Source organism: Lagenorhynchus albirostris, chromosome X (genome assembly GCF_949774975.1).
Source record: "Lagenorhynchus albirostris chromosome X, mLagAlb1.1, whole genome shotgun sequence".
Lineage (NCBI taxonomy): Eukaryota > Metazoa > Chordata > Mammalia > Artiodactyla > Delphinidae > Lagenorhynchus > Lagenorhynchus albirostris.
Window position 1 is genome coordinate 95,987,390 of NC_083116.1, and position 27,506 is coordinate 96,014,895.

General features: G+C 40.8%; 1 protein-coding gene across 1 annotated transcript in view; it reads right to left on the reverse strand.

Annotated features, from left to right (window-relative positions):
• USP9X (ubiquitin specific peptidase 9 X-linked) overlaps positions 1–27,256 on the reverse strand; it is a 126,223-nt gene extending 98,967 nt beyond the window's left edge. Inside the window, exon 1 of the mRNA XM_060138817.1 lies at positions 26,770–27,256. The gene's annotated coding sequence lies outside the window, so the exon portion shown is untranslated. The remainder of the gene's footprint in view (positions 1–26,769) is intronic.
• Positions 27,257–27,506: the final 250 nt, after the last annotated feature.

The window sequence follows — 27,506 nt, forward strand, 5'->3', positions numbered from 1 at the left end:
ACGTGCTGCACAGTGCAGCTAAAAAACAAAAACAGAAGTTAAACTGATAAATTTTACATTATGTACATTTTACCACCCAAAAAGGGGGAGAACAGATAACAAGTGTTGGCGAGGATGTGGAGAAAGTGGGACCTTCATACACTGTTAGCAAGAATGCAAAATGGTACAGCACCTTTGAAAAACAGTTTGGCAATTTCTCAAAAAGTTAAACATAGAATTAACAAATGACCCAGTCATTCCACTCCTATGTATATATTCAAGAGAAATCACATACGTCCACACCAAAAACATGTACACAAATGTTTATAGCAGCATTAATCATACTAGCCAAAATGTGCAAACAACCCAAATGTCCATCAACCAATGAATGAACAAAATGTGGTGTATCCATACAAAAGAATATTTTTCAGTCATAAAAGAAATACAGTTCTGATACATGCTACAACATGGATAAGCCTTGAAAACACCATGCTAAGTGAATTAAACCAGATACAAAAGGACAAATACTGTATGGTTCCACTTATATGAATATCCAGAATAGGCAAATTCATAGACAGAAAGTAGAGGTTACCAGGGGCTGGGGGAAAAGGAAGATGAAGAATTACTGGATAACAGTTACAAAATTTCTGCTTGGGGTGATGAACAAGTTTTGGAAATAGTTGTGATGGTTGTACAACACTGTGAATGCAAATAATGCCACTAAATTGTACACTTAAAATGGTTAAAGTAGCAAGTTTTGTGATATATATGTATTTCAACACAATTTAAAAAAATTATTGATAGGACAAAAACATTGAATTGTACACTTTAAATGGATGAATTGTATGGTATGTGAATGTCTCAATAAATCTGTTAAAAGAATATTAACAAAAAACACAGTGGAAAAAATGATTAAAAGGAATTAAAATACATTAGAAAACATTCACTTAAGGCAAAAGAAATCAGTAACGGAAGAAGAAAGGAAGAAAAAAGCCATGAGATATAGAAAACAAAGTAAAATGGCAAATGTAAATCCACCCATATCAATAATGACATTAAACGTGAATGGTTCATAAAATCCAATCAAAACACAGAGATAGACTGGATTTAAAAAGAAAGATCCAGGGACTTCCCTGGTGGTCTAGTGGGTAAGACTCTGCATTCCCAATCCAGGGGGGGCCTGGGTTCAACCCCTGGTGGGGGAACTAGATCCCACATGCATGCCACAACTAAGAGTCCACATGCCACAACTAAAAGAAGATCTCACATGTCACAATGAAGATCCCACGTGCCACAACTAAGACCCAGTGTAGCCGAAATAAATTTTTTTTAAAAAAGAAAAAGAAAAAAAGAAAGATCCAACCACATGCTGTCAACTGGAGACAGATTTTGGATTCAAGGATATAAACTGGTTGAAAGTAAAAGGATGGAAAAATATCCATCATGCAAAACAGCAACCATAAGAAAGCTGGAGTGGCTATATGTTTATCAGAAAAAAAAGACTGTAAGACAAAAAAAATATTACTAAAGGTAAACAGGAACATTTTACAATAATAAAAGGGTCCATTCATGAAGAAAATATGACAATTTTATATATATATATATACACACACACACAACCTAACAGAGCCTCAAAACATATGAAGCAAAAAATGACAGAGGAGCGAGAAACAGACAATCCAACAATAATAGTTAAAAGATTTCAGGGCCTTCCCTGGCAGTCCAGTGGTTAAGACACTGCACTCCCACTGCAGGGGGCACGGGTTTGATCCCTGGTTGGGGAACTGAGATCCCACAGGCTGCACGGTGCGGGCCAAAAAAAAGAGAAGACTTCAACTCCCCACTTTCAATAATGGATAAAACTAAGCAGAAGATCACCAAGTAAACAGAAAACTTTAACAACTATACACCAACTAGATCATACAGACATCTATAGAACACTCTATCCAACAGCAAGAATATACAGTCTTCTTGAGTACACATGAACATCCTCCAGGACTGACCATATGCTAGGCTGCAAATTAAGTCTCAATAAACTTAAGGGATTGAAAGTTAAGTATATTCTCTGAACACAGTGGAATGAAATTAGAATTTATCCAAAGGAAATTTCACAAGCATGTGAAAATTAAATAGATATATTTTGCCATGGTAATCATTAAAATCACTTACTAGCTCCTCAGTTGATTTTCCTGGTATAAAATCCTGCCATCTACAAATAATAAAAATTCTGAATTCTCCTTAAAGATAAAACTAAGGGGGGCTTCCCTGGTGGGGCAGTGGTTGAGAGTCCGCCTGCCGATGCAGGGGACACGGGTTCGTGCCCCGGTCTGGGAAGATCCCACGTGCTGTGGAGTGGCTGGGCCCGTGAGCCATGGCCACTGAGCCTGCGCATCCGGAGTCTGTGCTCCGCAACGGGAAAGGCCACAACACTGAGAGGCCCGCGTACCGCAAAAAAACAAAAACAAAAAAAAACTAAGGTAAGATGTTGTCACTGAAATATATCGTAACACTATTTCTTTTCTTGCTTAATGTTAAAAACTTCGGCACATAAAAAGGTCAGACTAAAATAGCTTCACAGCACTTACCTTAAGAAACAAAACAAGTCCTCACAATCACTATTTTTAAAAACTGTCCAGCCCTACAAACAGGCATCCAAACATATTCACCCAAAACATCAATGAAAACTTAGAAAGTGATGGAAACATCAATAGTCATAAGTACAAACTACATTTAATCTATTTCAAATCAATGATATGAAGAGATGGGGAGGGAAAGAGAGAAATGAGGGAAACGGTATAGAATTACAGTAGAAAAAGAACGAACCAAAAAGGAAATGAGAGAAGCAATTAGGAGTGACAAACAGTTAACATCTATTGAGCAGTCACCATGTGCCAGGTACCATTTAAAAGTTTTCATCTATTAACTCACTTAATACTCAATCTCAAAAGGTAAGTACTCATTATTACCATTTTACAGACAAAAAACTGAGGTACATAAAGATAATCTGACTAAAATGAAGTAACTAATAGGGGACAAAGCTAGCAAATCAAATTTCAAATCTAGATACCTTGGTACCAACCGTTCTGCTTATCCCCTTGCTATGCTACATTGCTCTTTCTATTTCAGTGCTATAGGAGGAGAGACCATAGAGGGGAGAAACAGAGGTACTTCATCAATCCTATTAAGTGTGTTAGTCACCCACTCTTGTTAAAGATCTCAAACTTATTTTGCCAGAAGCAGTGTGGTACACAAAACCAATTTTCTAACCAGAAATATATGAACTTAAATTTCTACTCTACAACTTAACTGTGTGACCTTAGGCAAAGTTCCCAAACCTCTTTGGGACTTAGTCTCCTCACCTGAGGATACAAGGCTATGGTTGTTGATTAAATGAGGTAATGATTATCTTTAAATGTCAGACAGAGCTGTCCAGTTAAGTATTAGTTCTCTTTCCTCTCAAATAACATTCCACTGGAGGGGAGACACTTTAAAGACAACTATTTGTAATTTAGTACTGAGGATGGAACACGTGTGAGGGTTTTGGAGTGAAAAAAGACTTGGTAAATATGAAGTCTGTTCTGCTACAAAACATGTACAGGCATACCTTGGAGATACCGTGGGTTCAGTTCCAGACCACCACAATAAAGCAAATATCACAAAGCGAGTCACACGAAGTTTTTGGTTTCCCAGTACACATAAAAATTATGTTTATAGTATACTGTAGTCTATTAAGTGTGCAACAGCATCGTGTCTAAAAACACAATGTACATACCTTAATTTAAAAATACTTTATTTCTAAAAATGCTAACCATCACCTTAGCCTTCAGCAAGTCATAATCTTCTCGCAACAGTAACAAAGATCACTGATCACAGATGACCGTAACAAATATAATAATGAAAAAGCTTCAAATATTGTGAGAATTACCAAAGTGTGGCAGAGACACAAAGTGAGCAAATGATGTTGGAAAAATGGCAACAGACTTGCTCGATGCAAGGTGTCCACAAACCTCCAATTTGCAAAAAACACATTATCTGCCAAGAGCATTAAGCGAAACGTGATAAAGTAAGGTATACCTGTAGTTTTGTAATGGTATTTAGCTCACTGGCAAACAAACCAAAAAATGGCTAGCTCACTGGCCAGTAAACACACCTGCAAATCATGTTACTTCATAAGCAATTTCCCCCTCAACACATGAATGTTTTGTACCAAGTAACAGCAGCTGAATGCAGCATGAGTGTTGGGGATAAAGGTCTGGACCAGATAGCCATCACCCTACATTTTTCTTGGCTCAGTCTGGCCGAATGCTCTGTCTTGTAAGTATGTATACTGTTCCTCCTGACCTTCGTGCATTTGAATTTTATTTCAGCCTCGTGTCCCTAACTCAGTAACCTCAACCATTCCCTATATGGAAGGGTTCTATTAGGTTACCTTAAAAAAGAAGAAAAAAAAAAAAGTCCTACATTTACCATAGTTTGTCAGGAGTTTAGGATCTTTTAAACTGTGCTGTTTATTTTATTGAAATTCTTATTGTTTTTGTTAGTGCTCTAATTACAAAGTTACATAGCTTCTGAGTGATCAGTTTGCTCTCAATCCTGTTTCCCCCATAAGCCCTGTTACTTTTTGGTGCATGATTTTTGCAGAACATGAGGCTTTTCAGCCATTGCAATATAACAGATATACCTATAACAGATCATATTTAATCTCCAATATCTTCTTCTCTCTTTCAAGGTGGCTAATACCTTCAGAGATTGCTGGGAAGCTTCAATGGAAGAATGTATGTGAAGTGCCATGTACACAGAAGGCACACAACAAATAATAGATATTCTAACAAGTGCTGGTTTTTTCTCCCTTGAAATGCTAATTAGATTACTATGTACGCTCAACAATTCTTATTCCCAGGCGCCCTATGATCTCCAAATCAGTCCAGAGGAAAAGTATTCTCCCAATTATAAACTACCAGGATTCTATGCTCCTGACATACATATTATACTTGCACAGGTTGAACTTTAAAATGAATGAACAGCCTCAACAGTTATATTAATATAGCTGCTTTTATTATTCTGTTACATTAACACAGAATCCTACCATATCTCAAAAGTTTGCCCTACTTTTTAAAAAGTTTCAACTCAAATCTTACCATCTGTAAGACAATTCACAGCACAGCGTTCGTATCAGAATTTGTGCTGGCTCTAAAGAAAACGTGACAATAGGAAGACTAAAGAAACCAGTAGGGACTTCCCTGGTGGCGCAGTGGTTAAGAATCCGCCTGCCAATGCAGGGGACACGGGTTCGAGCCCTGCTCCAGGAATATCCCACATGCCGTGGAGCAACTAATAAGCCCGTGCACCACAATTATTGAGCCCGCGCTCTAGAGCCCAAGAGCCACAACTACTGAAGCCCGTGTGCCTAGAGCCCGTGCTCCGCAACAAGAGAAGCCACAGCAATGAGAAGCCCGCGCACCGCAACAAAGAGTAGCCCCCGCTCGCCGCAACTAGAGAAAGCCCGCACACAGCAACGAAGACCCAACGCAGCCAAAAATTAATTAATTTAAAACATAAACCAGTAACAAAGAGACATCAAAATTATGCAGTGCTACACAGTAAGTAAACTAATTATCTGTTGAGTAAAAGAATGGACAAATGAACCACCCTTTTAGGTAGAAATATAAGTATATTTTTCATTCAATAAATAGGGAAATAACCTGGTAAATATGGAATTGGAGTCCTGGTTCCAGTCATCTGACTCCAAGCACCAGGTTTCTATCAACAGTATACTAAGCTGGCTCAAGTTTGCCAAACCTGGTTCTACCTTAACAGCATTTTAAAAACTTAAATTACTTTCTATTTTAATGCTGCTTAAATATGTGCATAAATGAAATCAGAATTCAACTCCTTATGCTTATTGCTCTTCTACAAATTTGCAAACTAAATACAAACAGAACTATTAATATTAATAATATGTGACAGATGGCAGCATACTGCTGACTGCTAAGGCATAGGTTCCTTTGAGTTTTGCACAGCTAATCTACTACTATCCTTTACCATGTGGGAAACACAGCTTTCCTACTTGAATTACTACATCACTCTGTACACGTGGTTTGCCATGACATCATTTTTCCTTCACACCAACACATCATTTTTGTGTTAAGTCTGCTTCTTTTGCTCTCATCTGACAAATTAAATTGTACAACTGAGCATCAACGTGTTAAAAACACAAAGCTAACATCAGTGGTTGAAATGGTGTGGCGGTTCCTGATTATGAGACAATCATCCAGGTACTCAAAAGCACATGTACTAACGTTTAAGAATATCATAAAATTGAAAAGACTTGTTTTAAAAAGAAAATACTTGTTCTAACTTGAGCACAAAAAGGGCACCAAAGAGATACTTTGAAGGCTAGAATCTTGCAGGCAATCAGGGAGAGGTGTTCAAAGACTATTAAGATTTGGAAATTAACTGCTCCAATTATAGGAAATTCTACATTTAAATCTTCCCTTTAAAAGTTTTTGGTTGCAACACTGTGAAGCTCATTGCTGTCAGCAAGAAGGTCTTTTACTGAGTCTAAAGTCTATTTCCCTTGTCACTGATACCTATAGCTTATAGTTCTGCCCACAGAAACAAAAGTTAATATTCACCACTTTCTAAATTACAATGCTTCAAAATACTGAGATTTATAGTGTACACACACCCAGGTCACTTTTCAAGAAAAGATATACTTTTACTTAAATATTCCTTTATTTACTAAATCTTTACAAAGGGTGCAAGGTCTCAATAAATTCTAGTCCCTAAACAAAGCAACCTACTCATAAAATCGAGCAACACTGACTTAAAATATTAGACACAGTCACATACCAAATGTCACAGAAGGTATGCCTACTTATCAGTCTACTCTTTGTTAAAGGACAGATTAAGATAAACTCAGTTATTTATTAATAGCTCTTACCAATCTTTATCAAAGTTAGTTAACACTTTTAGAAGTTAACTAATCCAATCATGAAATGCTGATCCAACACATTGAAAAGAGAGACTTCATTTCATTTAGTCAATATTTTAAGCAAGGCAGACACATTATTGATAATTACCATTTTCCATGTGCATCCAGTAGGTACTCTTTTTGCCTGAAACTTCCACAATGAGATTGAATCACGAATGTAAAGAATTTGAAAAGGAAACCAAGAATTTGAAAGTCCTTCTAGTCGTTGAAGGAATGTTTGAAGTTACATATTATAGTTTTTAAACTATGTTTGAAGTTACATATTATAGTTTTAAAATAAGTCTTGAAATATAATTCACATATATAAAACACTCTAAGTGTACCATTCAACTGCTTTTAGTTTATTCAGAGTGGTACAGATATCACCACAATCAATTTTAGAATATTTTCATCACCCCAAAAAGAAACCCCATGGTAGCACAGTGGTTGAAAGTCCGCCTGCCGATGCAGGGGACACAGGTTCATGCCCTGGTCCGGGAAGATCCCACATGCCGCAGAGCGGCTGGGCCTGTGAGCCATGGCCGCTGAGCCTGCGCTCCGCAACCGGAGAGGCCACAACAGTGAGAGGCCCGCGTACCGCAAAAAAAAAAAGAAAAGAAACCCCATACCTATTAGCAGCAATCATTCCCCCTTCCCTCCTCCCTCACCCCCAGCCCCAAGCTAATCTACTTTTTGTCTTTATAGATTTGCCTATTCTGAACACTTCATATAAATGGTATCATACAACATGGAGTCTTTTATGACTGTCTTCTTTCACTTAGCATGACTATCTTCAAGGCTCATCCAAATTGTACCATGTATCAGTACACTTCATTTCTCTTTATAGTTGAAAAATATTCCATTGAATGGTACACATTTTATTTAGGCATTCATTAGCTGGACATTTACATTATTCTGCAATATGATTTTATATATGTAGACTCCATTAAGAGAGATGTATGAAAAAGAGCTATCCTTCCAACTCTGTATGTCTGTGTACAATTAATCCTAAAGGTTCAAAATAACACTACAGTATACCATGAAGGCTGATGCTCAAATCAAAAGTGAAAGCTATATGAAGTTACTGAAAATGAAAACATTAAAAACTTTGAATGTGGTATTATAGGGACTTCCCTGGTGGCACAGTGGTTAAGAAACCGCCTGCCAAAGCAGGGGACACGCGTTCGAGCCCTGGTCCGGGAAGATCCCACATGCTGTGGAGCAACTAAGCCCCTCACAACGAAAAGTAGCTCCCACTCACTAACGCAACTAGAGAAAGCTGCAACTAGAGAAAGCCGCAACTAGAGAAAGCCGGCGCAGCAACGAAGACTGGAGGGGGGGGGAGGGGGGGGAGGGAAAGGAAATAAACTGTTTTTTTAAAATGTGGTATACGAAATATAAAACTAAAACATTCTAATTCAATTATGGCACCCCCCTTAGTATATTGAGACACTACTAAAAAAAAAAGAGGCCAGACGTCAGCAGTATTTTTGACAGATCACAAACGAAATGAGAAGCAGAAGTGCTAAAGGCAAGGGAACCTTGTTTTTAAAATGGGAGAGCTGCACGCTAAGGTCCCTTTAGCTATGTTTTATGAAAAAGCAGTTAATGTCTACGTGCTGTTGGCAACTGCAAGGCAAAAGAAGGCCGAATTAATAACAAGGGGAAAATACTAACAGAACTCATTTACTCAGACATTATACAGGGTAGTGGTTAATAAGAGTACAGAATGAAGTTAAACTGCCTCAGTCTGAATTCCTGTTCTGCCACTTACTAGGTGTCCAAGCTGGACAAGTTCCTTAACATCTATATCTTGTTTTCCTTAAATATAAAATGAGGAAAATAGCAGCTACCTTTTCAAGACTGCTGTAAGAACATAAAGAATTTATGCATATATAATATATATAGGCACTGAGTATTAGCTATTGCTACGAGAGGTTTACAAAGTAGAATACAAGAATATCTAAGAACTAAATTAAAAACCTATAATTTACAACACAGAAGGGCAATGTGAGCACCAAGGAAAAACATCTAAATTAAACTGGAATATATTAAAATATTTAAGATGAAATCCTGCCTGGGATTTGCTTCAAAATGGAGGGGGTACATAAAAAGAAAAGCCATGAATTGAAGCCAGTTGATGGGAGTTTATCTACATCTATGTATGTTTGATTTTTCCTTAATAAAAAGTTTGGGAAGGTGGGAAAATAAATTAGTTGAGAGTAGAGAATATCTACAAAAGCTTCTTAGAAGAACGATATCTGAGCCGCATCTTACAGAATAAAGATGAGTAGTACGCCAAGTAAATGTGTGTAGGGATGGAGCAAAAAAGGCATAAGAAACAGTATGGAATAGCCTAATGCAGTCAATGTGACAGTAGTTCAAAATAACAGAAGACCAGCACCAATTACCAAGTAAGGTTGATGGTATGCATAACTGGGTGGCATCCATAACCTTGGTTCTCCCACCTCTGGTATTGTAATTATTTTTTTGGGGGGAGGGGGGTGCCGCACTGCATGTGGGATCTTAGACCTTAGTTCCCTGACCAGGGACTGAACCCGTGTCCCCTGGAGTGGAAGCAAGGAGTCTTAACCACTGGACCTCCAGGGAAGTCCCTAAGTGTAAAATTTTAACAAAGAAAATTTGGCCTAGGGGCTTCCCTGGTGGTGCAATGGTTGAGAATCTGCCTGCCAATGCAGGGGACACGGGTTTGAGCCCTGGTCCGGGAAGATCCCACATGTCGCGGAGCAACTGGGCCCGTGTGCCACAACTACTGAGCCTGTGCTCTAGAGCCTTCGAGCCACAACTACTGAAGCCCGTGTGCCTAGAGCCCGTGCTCCACAACAAGAGAGGCCTGCGCACCACAACGAAGAGTAACCCCCGTGGGCCGCAGCTAGAGAAAGCCCACGCGCAGCAACAAAGACCCAATGCAGCTAAAAATAAATAAATTTATAAATTTATACATACATATTAAAAAAATTGGCCTATACAAAAAGTTCACTGGTGGTAAAACATATGCAATCTTATTTAAACAAATCAGATATTCTTAAGGGTGTTCAATAGTTATCTCTATCCTTGCCCATCCCTTAAAGCATGTTTATATAGGTGAAATCTGGTTAAATAATTAAAGGTAGGGTAAAAAAAAATCTATGCAAACCTGTTTATCTTGGTGACATTATAGAATACCGATTCTGCACCAGACCCTGAAGAGATAGAACAGTAAACAACACTCAGTTTCTGCCCTTAAGGAATTCACCTGTCTAGCCCCCTCACTACCAAAGGAACAGAATAGCAAGTATATTCTTTAAAATGTATTTCATAACCGTGAATTTCACACAAAAAAGAATGATAGCTAAGCTTAGAGACATTTGTTGGGATACATAAAAAAAGTCCTGGAGAGTGGAACGAATGTAGAATGGAATAAACTTCCTGGTTTATATCTTTTTTTTTTGTGGTGGTATGCGGGCCTCTCACTGTCGTGGCCTCTCCCGTTGCGGAGCACAGGCTCCGGACGCGCAGGCTCAGCGGCCATGGCTCACGGGCCCAGCCACTCCCGTGTCCCCTGCATCGGCAGGCGGACTCTCAACCATTGCGCCACCAGGGAAGCCCTGGTTTATATCTTTTTCGATAATGAACGTGTAACTTTTTTTTTTTTAACCTTTTGACCCACTTCACCCATTTCTCCCACTCCACCCCCTACCTCTGTCAATCACCAATCTGTTCTCTGTATCTATGAGCTTGGGTTGGTTTGTTTAAGATTCCACATACAAGAGAGATCATATTTGTCTTTATGTCTATGAAGTCCATCCATGTTGTCGCAAATGGCAAAATTTCATTCTTTTTCATGGCCGAGTAACATATACACACATACCACAATCTCTTTATCCATTCATCTATCAATGGACACTTAGGTTGTTTTGGCTATTGTAAGTAATGCTGCAATGAACATGGGCGTGCATATGTCTTTTCAAGTTAGTGTTTTCCCTTTCTTAGGACAAACACCAGAAGTGGAATTGATAGATCATACCAGTTTCTTTCTTCCTTTTTAAAAATTTATTTATTTTATTTATTTATTTTTGGCTGCGTTGGGTCTACGTTGCTGCGTGTGGGCTTTCTCTAGTTGTGGCAAGCGGGCGCTACTCTTCGTTGTAGCGCTCAGGCTTCTCATTTCAGTGGCTTTTCCTGTTGCAGAGCACGGGCTCTAGGCACGCAGGCTTCAGTAGATGCGGCACGCGGACCCAGTAGTTGTGGCACACAGGCTTAGTTGCTCCGCGGCATGTGGGATCTTCCCAGACCTGGGCTCAAACCCGTGTCCCCTGCATTGGCAGGCGGATTCTTAACCACTGTGCCATCAGGGAAGCCCTATAGCTTCTATTTTTAATTTGAGGAACCTCCATACTGCTTTCCACAGTGGCTGCACCAATTTACATCCCAGCAACACTGCACAAAGGTTCCCTTTTCTCCATACCCTCACCAACACTTGTTATATCTTGTCTTCTTGGTTAATTTCTAAAGGCCATATTTTAATTTGAAGTATTGAATCTCTCAAGTGCAAAGATATTTCCAGATGTATTCACCAATAAGCATATGAAAAGGTTCTAACGGCATTAAACACAGGTAAATGGTTATTTAAGCCACAATTAAATATTCCTAAATCTCCACCCAAATGGCTAAACTTAAAAGGACTGACAATACTAAATGCTGCTAAGGAACAATGACATCAACTACAGGGCTGATAGGATTCTAAACTAATATAACCAACTACTCTGTGGGAAATCTGTTTGGCAGCATCTACTAAAGCTAAACACACATATACCCTATAACCCAGCAATTTCACTTCTGGGTGTATACCAAAGAGACCATCAAAAGACACATACTGGACCTCCCTGGAGGTCCAGTGGTTAAGACTCCAAGCTTCCAACGCAGGAGGCACAGGTTTGAACCCTGGTCAGGGAACTAAGATCCCGCATGCCACACAGTGCAGCCAAAAATATAGTAATAATTAAAAAGAAGAAGGCTTCCCTGGTGGTGCAGTGGTCGAGAGTCTGCCTGCCGATGCAGCGGACACGGGTTCGTGCCCCGGTCCGGGAGGATCCCACATGCTGCGGAGCGGCTGGGCCCGTGAGCCGTGGCCGCTGAGCCTGTGCATCTGGAGCCTGTGCTCCGCAACGGGAGAGGCCACAACAGTGAGAGGCCCGCGTACCGCAAAAAAAAAGAAGACACATACTAAAACAATCATGGCAACACTTTATAATTAGTGAAAACACTGTAAACAATCTGAATGTCCACCAACAGTAGAATGTATAGACAAATAATGGTGTATTTCAAATAATGACATCCTAATGAAAAAGAAGAAATTAATCAATCATCTGTTGGGCAAAAAAAGCCAGAAGCAGAGTGCATATTGTATTATTCTGTTTATATGAAATTCAAAACCAGGCATGACTAATTCATTGAAAGATATGGGTCAAAATATTGGGGGGCAGGGGGTTGGAGGAGTAGACGCATAAGGGAGTCTTCTAGGATTCTGGAAATGTTCTATATGTTGATCTGAATGATAGTTATACAGATATATACATTTATAAAATTTTACCAAGTCACACACTTAAGATTTGTGGACTTAAACTGTATGCAAGTTATATCTCAATTAAAAACCAAAACTGGGGACTTCCCTGGTGATCCAGTGGTTAAAGACTCTGTGCTGCCAATGCAGGGGGTACAGGTTCGAACTAAGTCGGGAAACTAAGATCCCGCATTCAGCACGGCCCAGCAAAAAAAAAAAAAAAGTGAAACTGTATAGTAGGTAAGCCACTCAAAAGATAATGTCAAACTTCCCTTGGGAGTCTGAGGCACTGGTTCTCAAAGTGTGGTCCATTAAGACCCTTTCAGCAGATCCCAGAGATTATGTTTTCATAATAATAAGACATTATTTGCCATTTTCACTGTCATTCTCTCTCAGGTATACAGTGGAGTTCTTCCAGAGGCTACATGATGTATTATATCACAACAGACTGAAGGAAGAAGGAGACAGAGAATCCACCTGTTTTTCATTAGGTCAGATAAAAGATATTTGCAAGAATGTAAAACAATGTCACTCTTCTCACTAACTTTTGGAAGTTATTTTTCATAAAAGTATTATTTACATTAACTTGCAATGAGTTTTATTTTTAAATACACACATAAAAATTTTAAATGTCTGTTTTAGTTTCTAATATAGTAATATATATCAATGGATAGAACCCCATGTTAACAAAAGCTCTTTGAGGTCCTCAATAATTATAAAGAAGTCCTGAGACCAGTAAGTTTAAGAATGACTGGCCTACTGATACACAATAAAAATGATAGGCTTCTTTTGCTACTTCTCTTACAGTGATGAAAAACAAGGTTATCAACGTTTTCTCTGAAACCGTCTCTGCCAGACAAAAATCACTGCTACTCTATTTATCCGCATACTTTCATTCTCAATTCAGAAAAAAACAACCTCCCCTAAATTTTATTCCCCCTGCAGGCCACATCACTTTTTAACAGCAGTACGTTCTTAAAGCTTAATCTAGACTTCAGATGAAAACTTAACCAAACTTTAAGCTGCTCTGCCAGCCAAGAAATTTTACCCCTGGCTACCAAGTCTGTAGTCCCTAAATTCACACTACAAGCTGTTGGGCAAACACAATTAACCCACAGGATACTAAATAAAATAAAGCCCTATACACACACACACACACACACACACACACACACGAAAAACAAGGAAAACATTCAAATTACATTATCCCTCCCTTTACCTGTCAATCCAATACTAACTCCTAAGCCTATGAACCCTTTTTAAAAACCTTTCCTATGTTCCTTTACTTGAAAATGTCTCTTCTCTACACTCCAGTTTTTTCCACATCTTTAGGGATAAAGAGAAAATTTACTAACTTTAAAAGAAAAAAAAAAGGTACCTTAAGTCGTCTCTCATCCAACACCTTGGTTTTACAGGTAACTAATAACCTTTTGGGTCCTCACTGTTAAGTGACTTCACAGAGGGCAGGATTCTAAAACTAAAACACAGCCCTTCTGATTCCAAATTCAGTACACTTCCACTGACTATGTTATTTTCACTTCAAATATGAGCAGTTTTTTTAAAACAAACAAAAAAACCCTCCAAAATAGAAGCCAATGGGATTACTGCAACTATTTAAACAATAACTTCATTCATCTATTTTTGTGTGTCAGTCTATTTCAAAAGCTGTAAAGTATCACCTATACAAACCATGGCGAGCCTACAGTTGACATTCAACTGGATGCCAGATTGTAGTCCCCTACATGTTGGGGGAGGGGGGTGGTTAAAAAAAAAAAAGGCATGTGCTTTGATAATCCACTGTTTAAGTAGTGGAGCCACATTGGGAAAACAGTCATTCTATAACCCAGATTCCTTTCTCCTGATGACCTTTCAATAGATCTCAACAGAGAGAAGCTCTCGGTGGGGAGAAAGAGTTGAAGGGGAAGATAATAAAGGTGTCTAGCTTTTTAGTTAAGTATAACATTCAGTGACAGAGAAGCCGAAGTCAAATTAGCAGCACCATCCTCATACAAGTGGAGTCCCAGGTACCTCATTCCTTTACTCCATTCCCTAAACCATTCTCTTATCTTTCAGCGAAACCCTTACAAATACTGTCTCAATTCCCTTGCTACCCAACTTTCCAACATGTCCACCATGATGCCATCAGAATTATCTTTCAGAAATAAACAACAGATCTAATTATCTCTACCTTTCACTTAAACTTGAAGGCCCATCTCATTACCCCCAAAACAAAAGTGCCCTAACGTGGCACTAAGGTCGTCCCTTGTGCTCTAGTCTTACTCAAATTACCTTTCTAGTGTCATATCCGCAAATCCCCCTCCCCTCCCGATATCTCCAGTGTTTCTTCTACATTCTACTACCAGCTTTTCTGTAAAAACATTACACTTTCACACTTCCATTCCTCCATTTCAAGTAGTGGTGCTCAAATACTGCCCCCAGGGCACATTTGGCAATGTCCGGAGATACTTTTAGCTGTCACAGCTGAGGGGGTGGTATACTACTGGCATTACGTGGGTAGAGATCAGGGAGGAACAGGAGAGCACCCCTACAACAAAGAATTATCTGGTCCAAGCTATCAACAGTGTTGAGGTTAAAAACCCTGATCTCAAGTTGCTTTCTCTGCCCAGAAGTCTCTGCTCTAATTCACAGGGCCACCAAAATAGTGCACCTTTGAAAACCAACAAACCACACTCAACACCAAACTAGAATGATTTTTGTTTTTCTCTTATTTATTTCGGCCTGCCTTGGGTCTTCGTTGCTGCGTGCGGGCTTTCTCTAGTTGCGGCGAGCGGGGGCTACTCTTCGTTGCGGTGCGCGGGCTTCTCACTGCGGTGGCTTCTCTTGTTGCGGAGCACGGGCTCTAGGCGCGCAGGCTTCAGTAGTTGCAGCACGTGGGCTCAGTAGCTGTGGCACATGGGCTTAGTTGCTCTGCAGCATGTGTGATCTTCCCGGACCAGGGCTCAAACCCGTGTCCCCTGCACTGGCAGGCGGATTCTTAACCACTGAGCCACCAGGGAAGTCCCTCTTCATCTCTTTTACCATTCTATTTTCCACACCACTATTTAGTACAGCACTTATCACACTATATAGTCTGGCCCAACAGACATTAGAGCCTAGGAGGTAAGGATTTATCTTTATATCCCCTTGTGCCAGAATACTATAAAATGAGTTCAATTCAATCGTTATAAGATAGCAGTCACCCAGTCCAAATCCTTCATTTTACAATTTCATCTAGGTTAAATAATTTGCTCACTAACTGGCAGTAGTTACAATCATAACCCAAGCCCTTTGACCGAGATTAGAGCTCTTTACTACCAACTACACTTTCTCAATCAGGCTGAGAGAGGTTCTGACCACCTACAAAGGACAGTTCAGATTTAGACACTATCAACTGAGCCTCAGGAAACTTCTCAGAGCTACCTTCCCAGAGGCTGTTTTTGAAGAAACATAAAGAAACAAAAAAAGTGGAATGCTAAGGGGCTTCCCTGGTGGCGCAGTGGTTAAGAATCCACCTGCCAGTGCAGGGGACACGAGTTTCGAGCCCTGGTCCGGGAAGATCCCTCATGCCACGGAGGAACTAAGCCTATGCGCCACAACTACCGAGCCTGCACTCTAGAGCCCGCAAGCCGCAACTACTGAGCCCGCGTGCCGCAATTACTGAAGCCTGCGTGCCCAGAGCCCATGCTCTGCAATGAGAAGCCACCGCAATGAGGAGCCCGTGCACCACAACGAAGAGTAGCGCCTGCTCACCGCAACCAGAGAAAAGCCCGCATGCAGCAACGAAGACACAACGCAGCCAAATAAATAAATCAATTAAAAAATAAAAAGTGGAATGCCAAAAGAAAAGCATGGGGGGCGTGGTACATGCTACCAGAGTTCGGAGAAAATGACGACCACTTCCAACTGGAGAGAATCAGGAAACAGTTCATGAAGATGGCTAGGTGGCTAGCCACAAAAGGGAGACGGAGTTCCAAGAGTAAAGCCACGGGAATAGGAAAGACTGGAGCATCCACATCAACTATGGATAATTTGATTACATGAGAGAACAAGAAATAACCTCAGAAAAGTAAACCAGAATTACATCAAAATGACCTAGTCTGGGTAGAGCCGACATGGTAAGAGTTTTCAGCAGTATTTGGGAAGAGAGCAGGAAGAGAAATGGAGGTACTCGAAGAACCTGATTTTTGTGGTTGTGTAGATGAACAGAAGCCAAAGAATCCTTCCATTAGTCTCCTTTCACTGATGTGATTCTTCTTCCCATGATGCACTGAGGATAACTAAGGTAATCCTCAAGTAGGAGTAATTTGAGATAGCTGACATATGGCTCAGATAATGACATCCGTTATGAGACAAGAAATACACCTACAAGCACTCCATTAGGCTTCTCCAACCCTCAGTCTAGACCCCACAACCCCTCTCACCCTAGTTCAGCATGCTCCAAGTCAAAAACTCTCAAGAATTTTGGATAACTATATTGTACACTCGATACTGATACTGTATATCAACTATAGTCAATAAAAAAAGAATTTTGGGTAACTAATTGCTATCTATGTACGATGAACACAGTAAACAGATATATACAGACAGATTAAATATAAGTAAATGAGACTTTCTGTAGTCATTTCCACAAGAGTCTAGGCAAACACTGTACATAGGCAGTACCCTCCTTTCATATATAACGCATTCCTGAAAACGTGATAGAAGACAAATATTTCAAAGCCAAACGATAGATTCACATGTTTCTAGGGGTTTTTCCAACTCTCAGAGTCAGAGTGAAGGAAAGTATTGTAAAATCCCTAATTACACCTCACCTTTCACATACAAGCTTTATTACATACTCGCCATACTTAATTTCCTGTTTCGTTCTAATTATTTCACTCACCACTGAACAAAGTCAACCAACATAACCAATGAGCACAACCTAACCCTGTAAGGTTAAAGATTCATATCCCCAACCAGTCCCGTCTCAAAGATATTAGGTTTGAGCTCCCCAGCTGATGCACTTTTGTTTTCCCACTCACTTATAAAAGGGCAAAATACAACTGAACTTACAAATCAACACACAAGACAGTGCTGTACAAATACAGCAAAACTGCTGAAACAGAACAGTTCTCAGGCAGGCAATACCACCCTGCAATAAAAAGACACTTGCTTCATCAGCTAATGGACAGAAGTCTGAACTTGACTTAAAGAAGTCAAGTGTATGGGCTTCCCTGGTGGCACAGTGGTTGAGAGTCCGCCTGCCGATGCAGGGGACACGGGTTCGTGCCCCGGTCCGGGAAGATCCCACATGCCGCGGAGCGGCTGGGCCCATGAGCCATGGCCGCTGAGCCTGCGCGACCGGAGCCTGTGCTCCGCGACGGGAGAGGCCACAACGGTGAGAGGCCCGTGTACCACACACACACACACACAAAAAGTCAAGTGTATTAAGTGTATTTATAGCATATTAAAGTATTGATTATACAAAAGTCAAATATATCACAGCTGAGGACTAACATGTTTCAAGTGGAAAAGGTACAGAAATAAGAATCAGAGCTCAAAGTTCTTGTTAAGAAATCCTTCCTCTTTATATAGACACAATTATAATATACAACTCTTACCTCCTTTCCCAGTCCACAGAACGTTTTTTGGGGGGTGGGGTGGGGAGGATTAGACTGGAACCACGACTCACAACAGTGAAAATAAAGATTACTGAGAAAATGAGATAGCTAAGAAAAAACAAAAACACAAAAACATTAATTCAAAAAAGTCTGTGGCCGGGACTTCCCTGGTGGTCCGGTGGTTAAGAATCCGTCTTCCAATTCAGGGGACGTGGGTTTGATCCCTGGTCGGGGAACATGTTTGATCCCACATGCCGCGGGGCAACTAAGCCCGCACACCACAACTAGAGAGAAGCCCTCTTGCCGCAATGAAGACTCGACGCAGCCAAATAAATGAATTAATTAATTAAAACAAGAAAAGTCTGGGGCCTTTTAGTATATATGTGAACCATCCTTAAACCTCAATAGCCACCAAAGAAGAAAAGCAACAAATGCATAAAATGAAACAGGCCAAAGAACAGTTAAATTATACTCTCGATGTTACTGCCACTGGCAAAGAACAGGAAGCCCCTTTGGAGATTGAAGAAACAAAGCAACAGAAGTGGGAAAGCATAGGAAGTGTATGGAGAATCCTGAGTCAAGTGAATGGAGAACAGGGGAAAAGAAAATTTTAAACGGTGGGAAAGTCGGAAAGTTATATTAAAACCAACTTCATGATGAGATTTTTGAGCAGTATTTACCAAAACAGTATCTAAAAAAGGAACAGCGGAGTGAGGAAGGACCCCAAAACGGTGTCTTTAGGCAGGATGAACAAATGGCACACTCTGAAGTCCTGAAGCAGAAGTGGAGGCAGAGGACATGAGGAAACATGACTTAGTAAACTGATTAACTGATAAGAACCTTTGATCTAACACACATCCAACATCTAATAATACGGTTACTTCTACATGATGGAATTATTAGAGGTGGGGTTTGTGTGTTTTGCTCTTTGCTTTTATTCCCTTATGCTACCCAAACTTTTTCTTAATCGAATAGATTACAATAATCTCACAATCAGACAGAAGTTATAAAGAAAAAGTATATAACATCTTTAGAAAGCTTTCTATCAAATAATAAATTGGTTTAAGTATTTAATGAAATAGTTTGATAATGCCTCTTTCCAATTTAGCTTTCCTTTAACATGAGTATCAAACACCACTGCACTGCTTTCCAAATGGTGCTCTTTGTCCCCAGACTCTAGCTCTAAAGGGTTTGTGGAAATTAATTTTTAAACTCCTTCTAACCAGTATGTATGACAGGGACAATTGTGTTTTGCTCACCTTGTGTATCCCTGTTACCTGGTACAATACCTAGCACGTAACAGGCATTTAACAAGTAATTGTTGAATTTAAAACAAAGTACAAAATAAAGATTCAAGAAAAATTAAACAAAGTGATCAGCCTGATAAAAAATAGGATATGCTGGATTTCGTCTCTAAACCAGTAATTCTCCAAGGGTAGTTCCATGCTTGGGAGCTTGTTAGAAATGCACATTCTTGGGCCCCATTCCATACTTAATGAATCAAACTGGGGGCAAGAGCCAGCAATCTGTTTTAACAAGCCCTCCAGGTTTGAGAACCACTGCTCTAAACCAGGGCTGCCAAACTATGGTCACAGATTAAATCTAGCCTCCTGTTTTTGTACAGCCCACAAAATTGAGAATGGATTTCACACAGCGTCACTTACAATCAACTTGATGACAGGGAATATGAACTTTAAACCCCAAATAGGCAAAATACTGTATTACTGGCCTCCCCCGCCATTCTCTTCTTCTCATTAGACCTAAATTACAATTAATTGTACTCAACTATCATTATATTTTGAATTTCATCAATGAAAAATTTACCTAACAGCCTCGATTTTGCCTCTTAAGAACGCAAAGCCTAAAGCCTATAATATTTACAATCTGGCCCTGTACAAGAAAAGTTTGCTGATCCCTGCTCTGAATCCTGACAGTGTTATCAAGGAGAGCAACCAAATCTTTCTACACTACCTTGATCAGGAATACTCTGTTAGGCAGAACATGGGTCTAACACCATATAATTTCCCTGTCCAAGTTAATCGAGTAGACTTATGTAGAAGTTCTAAGTAACCAGCTAAGAAAAAAGACCAGAAAAGAGAGATGTAACCAACAACCTAAACTTACAACTCTCAGTAACCACCAAAGTCAGTAGGAAGGAAATGAACACAATAGGACAGGAAAAAGAGGTTTCTCCTACTCCTTTTTCTCTTCCTAAATTTTCTTCTTCCCACTTCACAGGTAGGTAGCTGAAGATGGGATCCAAGACTTACCAGCTCAAAACTGTCCCAAGGAAAATAATTCCTTCGATAACGGTTGGCCAATATGGGTCTCAACTGTTCAAACCATACATGATTGATCAGTTACAGAAAGGATAAACAGAAAGGGGCTATAATATTATGATACAAGCCGTTATAGATATTAGAAATCGAACATTCCCCCACATTTTGCCTTTGAGGCAAAGTTATTGTTTACAATGTTATCGTGGGTTTTTTTTGTTGTTTTGGCCGCACCGCATGGCATGTGGGATCTTAGCTACGTGACCAGGGATGGAACCCATGCCCCCTGCAGTGTAAGCGTGGAGTCTTAGCCACTGGACCGCCAAGGAAGTCCCAATAAACAATGTTATTCTATGCGCTCTGTACTACATAAAGGTAAAGGACAGAATCCCTGACCTTATTTATCCATTATTAGGAAGAGATTTAAGTGTGAATTATATGAGTGACTACAAAGGTCATGGAATTCAAAGAATTTAATAATTAACGTGACTTGTTAGATACAGAAATAGCTTCACACAGAAGGTAGTCTATGTACACTATCTTAGTGAAGTTACTTCACCTCGTTGAGCCATGTTCCTCATCTGAAAAACAAGGAGTTTGACTAGATCTAAGATTCCTTCCAGGACTGCTCATCATAAAAGGATTATTAGGTCAAGTTAAGTGACTCCAAGTAATAAAGAGAATTAGAAAAAAAAACCAAAAGACATAGAGAAATCATACAAGAAAATGATGAACTGAACGTCCAACAAATAATTATTGAATGTCTATGTGCCAGGCACTTTCTAGGTGCTAGGGATATGTCAGTGACTTAGGATCTTGAGTCTGACCAGACGGATGCCACCAACCTAAAAGAATCTGGAGAACAAATTTAATCAAAGCATCTGAACAAAATAAGTAAAACAAACAGAAAAACACACAAGCAGTGCAGAGATAACTGACAGAATCAATACAGAAAAGGAATGGCAGGAGGAACAGGTGACACCAGAGTATGTAGTTACTGGCCCCAAATTAAAAGCATTGTTAAGTACGGCTATTTCTAAAGCCAATACTAAAAGAATCCATTTCTACTGTACTTGACATTTGGGTTCACTAGAGAAGGCTGGCGTTCATAGGAAATTCTATTTAACTTATTTTAAAAAGATGAAAGGTAAAAGGAAAGTTCCATCAGCTTATACCAAAACTAGTATATTTCTTATAACAACTTAATTCAGTCCCCTTCTATGAAGCACAATAAGGAATGACAAAATTAGAGCTAGGAAGGACTTTATAGAGACCAGCTAGTCCAATGGCCCTCACTTCATATAACGTAAGCTTCTAGACAACAGTAATCTCTACGACAGTGCCTGGCACAGGGTAGATACCCAATAAATATTTGATGAAAAGGAAACTAATGCCTTAACAGATATTAATAATGTTAGTATTAGAGCTGGAACCCTAACTCTAAGATGCTCAGTAAGAGATAATAAATAAATGTGTGTGTGTATAAACTCAGAATCTCAGATCTCTTTTTCTAAAATAAATTGCCAAAAAATAACCTAGCTGCTCATCAGAATATTTTGAGTTTTTTAATTAAATGCCCAGTTCCCACCCCAAACCTACTCAATTATAATCTCCCCAGAGTAAGACCTAAGCAAATACATTTTGAAAAAGCTGCACAGGTGATTCTGATACACAGCTGAACTAGAAAATTACTGTTAGACAGTGACTGAAAATAGAATTAGAAACCCACTGGCTATCAAATGCATGTAGAGTGTGAGAGTGTACTGAAGCCCAAAAGGTTAGCACAGGCACACTGAAGAATAAATTTAAGTGAGATATCTCGTCTTAATAGTATGCCTTTTCACACCGTATTCCTTAAAAGCATGTTACATTGATCATTACTTTCTACTCAACAGTAATAACTGAATGGTAAATTCAAACTCCAATATACATAAATATTAGGCATTTCATGACTTCTTTTTTCCTTATGACAGACTTTATAACATAGAAAATAGGACAGTGATCATTAATTTAACAGAAAGATCTCTGACAAATCTTGTGCCACATTAAGAATGCTCATAGATTCTACATTAGCAACCCCCCAATATAGAATTTAGCACAACAGACCAAGGAAATTAAGAGAAACAAACACCAAATAAAGATGTTATTACTATTTCATTCATTCCATAAAATTACCAACCAATATTGCAAAAATGCAAAATAAAACCTTTCATTTTGAAAACTTTTTGTGAAAATTACACTGATTTTAAACTAAACTAAATAAAACTCAGAATTCTCAAATTGAGATAATAAAAATTCACATGATACTAAATGTTCACTTATGGGATATGATTTAAATAGATCACTGGGAGAGAAATGTCTAGATTTTGCATCTTTTAGGAATGTTAAGTTGCCTTACATTATTTTAGTCATAAACAGACCCACCAATTAAACTATCAACCTGAACATGTTGGGAGACATATGGAAGGGGAAGAACCTGTTTGCTGCGAAGTTTTAGCATCTCCCTTGGTCAATCAAGATATTTCCCAAATTGCAAACTATTACATTTTTATTAAAATTTTAATCTAAAGCCTCTCTGGTACAGGAAACAAAGCAAAAGGCCTCATTTTTTAAAAAAAATAGTCATCAGTGTCATTTCACTAACATGGCAGAGCAGTCGAAGCACCACTGGTTGAACCTGACAGACCTTAGTCCTTTATCTGTTTAATGGAAATAATATGATCCACATACAGTGATAAATGGAGTGTTTAACATAGTGCTGGCACATAATTAAAGTCACCAAATGACAATTGTAGTGATAACGGAAAACAGTTGAAGGAAAAAACCATCTTATTTATTCACTGGAAAGTTCAACAAGAACATGCTAACAGCAATAACAATAGTTTTCAACCCTGACTGCATGAGAATCAGCCATAATCCTTTTATTTTTTAAATTAAAAAAAATCTTTATTGGAGTATAATTGCTTTACAGTGTTGTGTTTTCTGCTGTATAACAAAGTGAATCAGCTATATGTATACATATGTCCCCATATCCCCTCCTTCTTGCGTCTCCCTCCCACCCTCCCTATCCCACCCCTCTAGGGGGTCACAAATCACCGAGCTGATCTCCCTGTGCTATGCAGCTGCTTCCCACTAGCTATCTATTTTTACATTTGGTAGTGTATATATGTCCATGCTACTCTCTTACTTCGTCCCAGCTTACCCTTCCCCCTCCCCGTGTCCTCAAATCCACTCTCTACATCTGCGTCTTTGTTCCTGTCCTGCCTCTAGGTTCGTCAGAGCCATTTTTTTTTTAGATTCATATATATGTGTTAGCATACAGTATTTGCTTTTCTCTTTCTGACTTACTTCACTCTGTATGACAGACTCTAGGTCCATCCACCTCACTTCAAGTAACTCAATTTCGTTTCTTTTTATGGCTGAGTAATATTCCATTGTATGTATGTGCCACATCTTCTTTGTCCATTCATCTGTCAGTGGACACTTAGGTTGCTTCCATGTCCTGGCTACTGTAAAGAGTGCTGCAATGAACACTGTGGTACATAACTCTCATAACCCTTTTAAAATACACCGCTGCCCAGGGCCCATACCAGACCAATTAATAAGTCTCCGGGAATGGGACGCAGGCATCAGTATATACTTTTTTTTTTTTGCGGTACGCAGGCCTCTCACTGTTGTGGCCTCTCCCGTTGCAGAGCACAGGCTCCAGACGCGCAGGCTCAGCAGCCATGGCTCACGGGCCCAGCCACTCCGCGGTATGTGGGATCTTCCCGGACCGGGGCATGAACCCGTGTCCCCTGCATCGGCAGGCGGACTCTCAACCACTGCGCCACCAGGGAAGCCCAAGTATATACTTTTTTAACCCCCACCCCCGCCCAGTGATTCTAACATGCAGTCAGGGTTGAGGTCCAACACATTAACCCTTTCGCAAGTATTAATGTTAGACTCTATGTTAAAATTAGAAAAGAATTTAACAATAAATACGATACCTTTCAAAGATACAGATCCTCAAAGAACTAACTAAAACCCTGTTATCCAATTTTTTGGGAAAAAAATTTCAAGATTCAGAAAACATACCACCAATAGGGGAAATATAACCTGGTTTAAACAAAGTTTGGTTCAATATTAAAATTCTGAAACTTAAGTACAAAAACAATGTTTTAAAATTGACCCTATGAGACAAAAAATAAGCTAAAAGAATGCTTGCTATGTCCAACTAATCAAGAACTTGATGACTAGCAAATTCACGAGAAACATCCATTTTCAAAAACTAAGCAGCATTATTAATATCATATCAGAAAAATTATCTTTCAGGAGATATTCATAAAATCTCTCATCCTCTTGAGATGTCAGAAAATTTATTTCAAGAGTCTGGAAGAAAAAAGATCCAAAGTAAATCCTACTGAAGCATTCCACTGATAAAACAAGGAGACTATGGAACACCAAGAGATTCCAATAATTTGGTGAAAGGTAAAATCTGCCCTTCAAAGCTACTTTTTAAGGAATTTAGATTCTCACATGTACGGTTCTTGGTGTTATTTAATCCCTCCAGAAATTTTCCTTCTCAGAAACTACCAAGGTCAGCAAATAAAAGGAAGAAAAGGCATGAGAACATTAAAATAACACGTTAAGAATTGCAAATTAAGTGTTCATGCAAAAAATATTCAAAAAAGGCAGAAAAAATACATATAGTTCAAAAGTCTTATTTTTAAATGAGAGAAAACAAAACATAACATGCTATCAGAAACATTTCGAGTTTGCCCTTGGTACACCAATCTCAAATATTTCTGGTTTTCACTCAAATCCAAACACTGTTACAAGTATGACAAAGCACATGGGTTATAAAATTGAGAAAACAAATGTTGACATCTCTGTGTATTTAACACGTAAATCTTTCAGAACTAGGAAGGCATTTGCTGAAACCAAAATGGCAGCCCACTGAATCAGTAGACCAATGAGATCTAAAAGAGTTTGTAGTCTCTATTTTTAAGTTCAAGTATACGGATTAAAAAAGCCAAGCTAGTCACGGTTAACGAATCCTTACCATATAACCACTAAGAATAGAGAATGAGCTCCAAGAGAGGTTAACTATCTGCTGAAAAGCTTCCTAATCTAAAAAACCCCGAATTCTTCCTCAGAAGTTAAGGTTTACAAACGTTATATAGACTTAGACTCATGGGTTTCCATGAAACTCATGGGTTTCATGGGGACTCATGGCTACAAATATATTTCCCTCCCCTCAAAATAAAGCATAAAAATTTAACCTAGAACTCGCTCAGTTAAATTCAAAGACTGTCTGTAGATATTACACACACCTGTAAACTGTACGATGCAAAATCCAATTAACGTTATAACTATGGACTTTGCAAAAAAATAACAAGCTTAATTTAAGCAGCTTCAGTTGAAGATCTTAAAAGTCACTGTGTAAGTTCCAGTCGCCCCAAAAATCCATACAAATATTGCAAAACACGTATACACCTGCTCCATAACTCTTTAACTTAATATTTCACAATGAATGAAAAATAAACCGTTTCTCAAACCCGAAGCGTCACATCACAAGAATCTTAAGGCTTTATCATTAACAAACTCGTACATACTAATATTCTTTGCAGAAACAGTTAAAAATAGAAAGGTGGTCGGTCCAAGCTCGCTTGGAAGCGATTTCTGCCTCAAAACATCTTTCGCGGCTTTGGCCCTCCGTAAATAAAAGAGGGCGAAGGAAGCGAAGGAGGCCGATAACCCGGAACCCGGCTCCGGCTCCCAGACCACAGGGCCCAGGAGAAGCTGCGGGTTATCGCAGGAGGGCGGGGGGAGGCGGACAAGTCGTCGGGCCCGATAGCCAGGCGTAGCCGAGGCCTAGCTCTACGGCTCCAAATCACTCCACCTCAGTAATGGCGTTTGGTGTCAAGTAGAACGAGACCGGGAAGGAAACCGGCCGCGAGCCCGCCGAGCGCCGGGCTGCAAACCCCGGGACCTGGGGGCGACGAGCCCCCGGCGCCGACCGGGCCCCGGACTGCGGATGCGGGGGCTGCACGCCGCGCCCGGAGACTCCATCCTCCGACGCGGCCCCAGACAGGACGGGAAGGGGGAGGAGGAGGAGGGACGGAGCCGTCAGCCATTTTCCCTTACAGTCCAAAACACACAGACACGCTCCCGGGACGCCGGCTGGGCATGGAACGGAGCCCCGCGGCCCGCCCCGCGCCGCGCGCGCCCGCCCCGCCCGGGGCCCAGGCGGGAGAGCCGGGAAGCCCCCAGCCCGGCCCGCGGCCGCCGCGGGAGGAACCGCGCGTACGCACACCCCCCTCGCCCTCTTCCCTCCCCTCGATCCAGCTGTTGGCCCCGGAAAAGCGCGTAGTCCCGGCGTGGCTAGCTACCCACCGCACGACACAGGCGTCTTCTCTTCAGAAGCAGGACACACAGAAGCGGCAGCAAGGCTCAGTCCCGGGACAAGACCGACCGTGGGTGCATCCCAGGCCCAAGGGTGACGGGCGACAAAGTGTGTCGAGAGGCTGCAGGCGTAGGGACCAGGGGGCTGCACAGCGACGCCGGAATTCGCTGCTCGCCGCGCCCGCCCTGCAGCAGCGGTGGCCGCGGCCGCCTCCTCCTCCTCCTCAGCCGGCGGCGGCCCTCTTCCCCCTTCTCGCCTCGGGCTGGGGCTCTCTCTGAGCGCAGACGGGCTCCGGGCGGTGCGTTTCTCCTGCGTCACCTCCTCCTGCTCCTCCTCCCGCAGTGGCGGCTTCACCTTCCACTGGTCGCCGCCTCTGTCCCCGCTCCGGGCCTGGTCGCTTTGCGGCGGCTTGCTCCTCGCTCCCGGCGCCGAGCAAAGCACCGGGCGCTGAGGCGGCCGCCTCCCGCGAGGCCTGTGAGCTGAACGGGGAGGGGCTCCGCGCGGCAGAGGCCCGGACGGGCCGGGTGCAGGGAGGTTGCGGCTCCGGCGACGGCGGAGACTAGCTTCCGCAGCCGCGGCTGCCCGTCCTCCTCAATATGGCGGATCCGGCAAACCAAAAAAAAAAAAACAAAACCGCTCGGCCAGTGGCAGCGGCGGTAGCGGTAGCAGCAGCAGTGGCGGCGGTGGAGGCAGCAGCGAGGCGGCGCAGACTCCCACCAGCCCCAGC